Here is an 8035-nt window from a genome sequence, read left to right on the forward strand (position 1 = left end):
AATCCACTGGCGAAAAATGAAAATTTAATTAACAAATAACTAGGCCTAGAAAGAGCTGTGAATGGATTGGGAAAACCATTTAGCAAAAAAATCCGATCCAAAAAATTGAAAAAAACAGTAAAAATCAGAGTGAAATTGCCGCATGTGATCAAACATAGCCGGCAGATTGTCGGAATAGCTGAGAAACATTAGGGACCTTTACCCTGCATATGAGTTCCTTTGACCTTAAACAAACTCAAATTAAACTTAAGTTTTAAAGTGCAAAAGTATTTTTATTGAGTGAGGTAAGTCACGTATGATCAAAATCTAATCACGCAAATAACCGAAAAACTTTTGGTAAAGCGAGTGAGAAATGACGTCACGCGCGCAAATGCCGTTAGTGAGAGGAAAAAATCATTCAGAAAATTTGACTTTTTCATCTTTGCGGTGTGAACAAATGTAAAACGAAAAAAGAGCGTCAGACGACGAAACAAAAAAAAACCAAGAGCACCGCAATATAGTTTCGCTCAGCTTACAGCTTTGCAGCTATAAAAAACCACTACCGAGAAACCGAATTTTTGTCCAAACACCGTTTTCTCGATCTATTTTAAAATGCGATTGAAAAAAATTCACGTCGCAAAACCACTCGATTTTTTGCTCCACGTCTTGTTTGGGTGTGACCAAAATCTCAACTCCAATTTGACATCATAATTCATGAATATATGTGAACAGATCTTTAATTAAAGAGCGCCCCAATACAAATTAGGTGAAAAATTAGGAGCGCAATAATAGCTGCCTGGAATTGCTGATTGGGGGGCTTTAGGTTATCTGACCACTAAGCGGGGGGGGGGGGTATAATGGAAAGCCTTTGAGTTGTGCCAAGTCTTGGCAAAACATGGATAACACAAGCAAGATAACTTCTATGCACATTTTGTGCATCAAATTACTCTTGGTAAGAATCCCACTTAGCAACACTTGCTGATAAGGAAACCTTAGAAATTTTCGAGCACGTGCTGATTTTATAAAAACGTTGACCCACGTTTTCGTTTTTCTGCAATTGCACCTCATCATAACTGTAAACATTTGCAGGTTGCGGTTCGTTGATTGGAAATGTGTCTGAGTTTGTCAGGGTTTGTGCCCCTGCATTAGGAAGAACAATCGTCACATTTCGTTGAGACATGGTAGTTGATTCGGTCAGTAATCTGTTTCAAACAGTATATCTCTGAAAAACATTACTCATTATAGCTAAATTGAAAGGTTCTTAGGAACGTTGGGAACCATCGAAAAAGTTATTTTCATAGGGAAGGAGGAGATTGGTGGAGTCGTGAATACGTTGGCACTTGGATGCATGTGATTTATAATGAGTCTGGCTTGATGTGGATCAACTGAAACCTCTGTGAGAGGATTGAACGAGACATCAGAAAGTATAAATTACTTCGGCTGGACCGGTTCTAAGCAGGAAGAGAATCCAAAATGGGTTGTTTCCCAAAGTAGGACACTACCCATCTCATCATTTTACCAAACCAACCTTGCAAATATATATATCACAGTATATTTGTTGTGGGGGAGGGGGTGCTTGTTGATTATAATACATCCATCAAGTACCTTTCAGTAGACTATGCCCTGTTCCGCATATTGTTCGAGTAATAGTGTGACAAAATGGTACCAAACGGTAACTATTAGTACATAACAAGGTCAGTTCAAAAGTTTAGTTTCCATTTTGAACCTTGTAAAAACCATTGAGCGGTCTTCCGACTTTTGTCACCCTCGAAACTTTCCCGTTGGGCAGTGGGGTGGGATTTCCCAAAATAAACACGTGAATAATGGTCACCAGTTAATATGCTTATGATAAGATGCTTATGATAATATGCTTATGATGCGTTGTAAGGACAATAGGATCGGGGCTATAATGGGAAGGCGAGGACTCGGAAAGTTTTTGGAGTAGATATAACTTTTAAACAATCAGATTAATGCTATTAAACTTCGGACTGAAATCAAACACAACGTGAAATTAGATTAATTTTCTGAATTCTTCAACTGTCCCTCTACCTCCGTCATCCGCTCTCCGTCGTTCATCTCTGTAGCGGATCGAACTGAGTTGGACCTCCGGCTGTTTGGTTCCCTGAAACGGCTCGCAGATGTTTCAGAGCTGGTCGCGATAATGGCGAACTGGTTGGCGATGTGAGGAGCATTTGAAAAACGATGAGATACAGCGGTAAGATGGTAAATAATGATTATATCGATGAACTTCCAGATGCCAGAGTTGGAATACACTGGCGAGAAAACATAAAGGAAAAGAAAAAGGACACTCACGGGTTATTGTACTAGGCACGAGGATGAGATTCAAGTTTAATAAATTTAAATCAACATTTGGACACAGAATGGTCGCCCCGTTTCTCTCGATTCGACCAAGCAACTCTGGGCACGGTTCCAGTGCGGCTATGCTCTTTGCAATGCTGCTGATTGTTTGCAGTCTGAAACTGGACCCAGTTTGTAAACTAAGTGAAAGACAGTCAGCACCCAAGCTCTCAACTGCAGCAATAGGTACTTCACCCCACTTTCAGTCCCGGGGATGAGAAGTAAACAAAGCACAATGATTAACTAACTGTTGATTTACCGTGGACTACGGATTTCGTCAAGGTTGTCAGTTCGCTGAATTCCGAGGCTTTACTCCAGACAGATTCAGCTACTTGAATAACTAAAGTAGAGATCTGCTCGATTGTCGTCTACTGTGAAGTGATCCAAGTAAGAGTAAGTATCTGCAGTAACACAGACGAAGTAATAAACAAAGTAAGAAATAAAGTAAACAAAGTACAAAAGACGTAACAATAAATAAACAACTAAAACAATGTATAACAGACATAACTACATCGCCAAGAAACTGCTTACATCCGACCCTTTCTCAAATGACATTTCAACTGTGTTCCTTATGCTGTTGCAACTTGATGTATCTGATGACTCAATAACTATTCTGCGAGGTCTCACCTTAAGGCTACTAGATTCCGACGACATTTCAACTACATCCTTGTGGGTTCTGGTAACGTGCCTTTTGATGTTGTAGGGGTACATTGAAGTGAAGTTACAGAACTTACATTTATGCTTATCCAAGCTCTCTTCATGGATTCTTCTCATGTGCCGGTCCGTCATGTACGTAGCATTCGACTCATAGTCGCAGTAGTCACATAAAAACACTTTCCGCACCGTCCTTACATTTCTATTTCTGGCCACCCTCTTTCTTTTCCTGTTCACCTTTTCTGATGGTACTACACATATCACATCAACTGTCCCGTGGCAATCTTTGATTTTGGTATCAACAATCTCGAGCAACAAATCTGCTCCACACGAAATAATTGTTTCGTGGAAAGAGAAATCGAATTTAATATCACAGGCCATTACAATATCAAATCAAGCAATCAGCAACAAAATCAGCAACAATCAAATCTAAAATACACAACATATGAGTCTACCATTGAGTCTACTATTCAGACACTGGAAACGATAAACGGAAACACACTGATGAACACTGGGATTGACACTCCACGGTTGAAGCCCGATGCTTGCACTAATACTTCTACTTCTACACGACTAATTCTGACCCGCACAACGACCTCCGACCTCCGCCTCCGCCTCCGACCTCCGCCTCCGACCTCCGCTACCGACCTCCACCGACCTCCACTACCGACCTCCGCTACCGACCTCCACTGACCTCCGCTACCGACCTCCACCGACTTCCGCTACCGGCAAATGCTTTTTGGTATTACGAGAGCACATAGAGACCATTTTTACACCGCCGACCTCCGTTACCGACCTCCGCCTCCGACCTCCGCCTCCGACCTCCGCTACCGACCTCCGCCTCCGACTTTCGCTACCGACCTCCGCCCGCCTCCGACCTCCGCTACCGACCTCCGCTACCGGCCTCCGCTACCGGCCTCCGCTACCGACCTCCGCTACCGACTTCCACTACCGACCTCCGCTACCGACCTCCGCTACCGATTTCCACTACCGACCTCCGCTACCGACTTCCACTACCGACCTCCGCTACCGACCTCCGCTACCGACCTCCATACCGACCTCCGCCTCCGACCTCCGACCTCCGCCTCCGACCTCCGCTACCGGCCTCCGCCAACGACCTCCGCTACCGACTTCCACTACCGACCTCCGCTAACGACCTCCGCTACCGACTTCCACTACCGACCTCCGCTACCGACTTCCACTACCGACCTTCGCTACCGACCTCCACTACCGACCTCCGCCTCCGACCTCCGACCTCCGCCTCCGACCTCCGCTACCGACCTCCGCCGACTTCCACCGATGCACCAATATATGGTTTAGATATGAACGCACCAATATATGGTTTAGTTAGAGCTAGAATGGCTGTTCAGGGTATCGCCATCTTAAAAATTTAAAGCATGAGATCAGTTATTCGAAATTTTCAAAATTTGCTATGTTTATTCTATGAACATTATGAAAGACTCAAAACATCATGTTCATCCTACTTTCAGAAAAAAAAGCTTTCTGGATTTATACTGAACATACTTGGTTAACAAAGTACCCTTAGATTACTCTGATTCAGTACTGAGACGTCGATATACTATTGGGATGTACTGATTTAGTGATGAAAGTCTATGACACACAGGTCCGGGATGTTATAGCATATTGGTTGCATTTCATACAGTTACATATACGATTATGTACAAACGGCCTTTACAATTTAATTATGCAGCGAAGTTTTGAAATTAAATCGTATACGGTAATTGAACTTTTACTTATAATGTAAGTAGACAAAGAGTAATGCGTATTTTAAATATTCTTGGGCTCTTCTTTCACAGGAATAGCTTTATGGTACTATTTTTTTTGACAACCGGAAACAAAAAACACCCATTTCCTGCCGGTACCGGCAATTTATTATGACAAAAATAAGGGATCTCTAAAGACCAAAAAGTACATATTTGGGGGTGCAAACAGACTGGCTATATAAAGATGGGGGGCAATAACAGAAAAGAGCCAATAACTCTTCTATTGCAATTCACAAATAGTATTTACTTGCTTTAGAATCGAGAATGCTTAACAGGCGTGTTCATAAAAACAAATAACAAATGCATAACGAAAGCAACGTCATGGATTTTGTATTACCAATAACAGATGACTCGTTACGCTCAAAACAGCCTATTTTTGGAAAACTGATCGGAAATCAACATACAGCGAATTAAACCTGCACCCAGAGACTGCCATGAAATGTGATTTATTTCGTTGCTGGTGATGCTTTTACCGGTCTATATAGATTCAAAACACTTTTCTAAGACTTCACCAACATGCCGACAGAGCTTCAAAAACGCGGGAATCGAGCTCGACTGGTTTAAAAAATGCTTTCTGCATTGATCATGATATATTAATTGTTACTCAGGCTACAGAAGAATAATATCAGCTCAAGCTCATGCGTTTGCTTTTAGCAAACTGAAGTGAGACATTTTAAGAATACACTTTCAACCTACTACTTTATAAGACAAGATTTGGTGAAATATCCGTCAACACAAACTGATATTCCGCCATTGGCATTAAACATGCACACACGGCTGTTACATTACACTTTTAGGCCCTGTTCAGCACTTAAATTAAACTCTACTGAGCTAGCAGAGCTAAGTCATCTACTTGGACCAATTTGCATAAGATCAGCAAAATTCTGACGGATATTCAAGCACAAAAAAGTTCGCGCTATTTGACATAAAAATGGAAATTCTAAGGAAAACTTTGTTTTCAATCGCTCACTAGAAGCAGGATTTAAATGAAAAGCTTCAAGATTGGTTGCTGATCGGAAATAGATATCTATTACGTCACATTTTCCAAGCATTAGTGAAAAAGGATAAAGAACCAACAAACTGGAATATTAAGGAGTGTGTGGTACGGAAATATTGTAAATACTATTTATAGTTCATTGTGAATGTCATTTGCGTTATTTTAGTTCATTTTTGTTTTCGCCCAGCAAATAGATTCCTGTTCATTAATATTATTATTCTTCACGGCCTCAAGTATAATTTCTTTGACTTGTTCGCACTTGTGATCATCAAATAATCACTCTTTTTGGATTTGTTTTCATCAAATAATCACGCTTCAAGATGAGTCGGGCAATTTCATCTTATGATTTCAATTTTCATTCCACCCAGATTGCGTCCTCAGTAAATAGAGAACAAGTTTCTTTTTGGTTTTGCGCCTCATTTCCCTTTTTGTAATTTCAATAAAAATTCGCACCGCAAATACAGCTATAAATTTCCGCCGCATCACATGGTGCAGTAAGCATGGCGTGATTCGGCAATAGAATCTATCTGTGAAGAGTCTACTATAGAACCAATTCTGCGGTGGGAAAGATGGAAGATACATTTGGAAATGGTTATATTAACCGAAGAATGCATTTTCATCTGTATTCTACTTGTACGACCACCAACCACACTAATTTTACCTGTTAAACCAGCTTAAAAAGGAGACTGAACAATTAAATACAGCTCAAGCCGATCGCAAACGCCAACTTGGAAAAGCCCAATTGAAAGAGACGGAACAAACAAATGTGCAAAGGTTGAAACTCAAAGTATACTGTGTGAAGATAAGTATTGGAAACGTTGCGATCGAAATTCTGCTGAATTATATTTTCGATGATGGATACGGGGAGCGTAGTACAAAACAAATGAAAGCCTGACACAGCGAGTTTTGCTTCGGATGAATTTTTGTTCTGCATTCGTGAGGTGAATACAAAAGATTTGCCTACCTAATCGAATATGCGAAAACAAACGGTCGGTAAAATCTAATCCTCTATTCGTCATGTTTAGCAAATGCAGTCGATTAAATAGTTGTGAGAGATGGCCACATATCTCTACTGGTAGATATGATTTCGGCCGGCCGAGATTTCTGATACAACAATCTGCATAGACAATTGCGTTTTCATTACTAATTGTTTTCCGGAAGCAGTAATTGAGTTGTTCCGTGTTACTCATCCTGGCAGTTGGGAAATGATTTGACTTGCTCCAGGGAGGACGCCGCCGTATGAGAACTCAAGGGCCTCAATGGGGAATCAAGATCAGTATCAAAAGTAACGAAACAACATCGGTTGCCGCGTGCACTAACTCCAAGGTACAATGTTCACTCGCATGTCGAAAGCCACAGAAATTAACATGACGAAAGCAAACATGTACGACTGACATCCCCGCCACCTCCCCATCAAGTCTACAGATGATGCCGGCTCAAATGTTTCATCGTCAAAAAATTTTTGTGGTTTTAATGAGAACTATACAAGCAACACACGTCAATCAGAGCCCCAAAATCGTACGAATCCAATTTCAAACAAATTGGAGGACACTAACATTCCAATCACTTCTTCATCGCAATCTCTATCTGCTGATCTTGATTCCGCACCCGCGCCACAAAGACAGCTAATTTAGCAAAATCTGCAATCGGTGGTCGCTTGCATTCAAGAAGAGCACGCTACAGCAGTGTCTCCAATTGAGACCTAAAATAATATCAGAACTATATCACCTACGGATCGCAGAATACAATATTTAGTTGATGGAAATCAGCGATACTCTGATTACGAATACTAGCAGGGGCAAAAAATCTGGATGCTGGGAAGCAAATTTAAAACCTTGAAGTTTCATTCGTCAAACTATTTAAACTCTTTCACACTATTAATTCTTCTTAATTAAGATAACCAGCAAATATAAAAATTTTTAGTTATGGTAACCTTCAAATACTGTCATGTCAAAATTTCCTCATTTTTATGCTTCATGATTACATTCTTGCTCATCTATATATTGTTCTCCCACTGCCTTAAGTATGGTTTTATTGATTTCTTCTCACTTGTTTTATCATTGTTTTGCCTCTTCAAAGCAAGTCGCGCGATTTTATCTTACGATCTCGATACTTATTCGATCTAGATTGAGTGCTTAATAAACCGAGAACAAATTTAACTTTGGTTTCGCACCGCGATTTCTTTTTCGTAATTTTAATAAGCATTGGCACCACCAATACAAGAAAATATTTCCGCTGCATCACAAAGTCGCTCGGTCATTTG

The sequence above is a fragment of the Convolutriloba macropyga genome, chromosome 8, assembly GCF_964194025.1.
Source record: "Convolutriloba macropyga chromosome 8, txConMacr16.3, whole genome shotgun sequence".
Classification (NCBI taxonomy): domain Eukaryota; kingdom Metazoa; phylum Xenacoelomorpha; order Acoela; family Convolutidae; genus Convolutriloba; species Convolutriloba macropyga.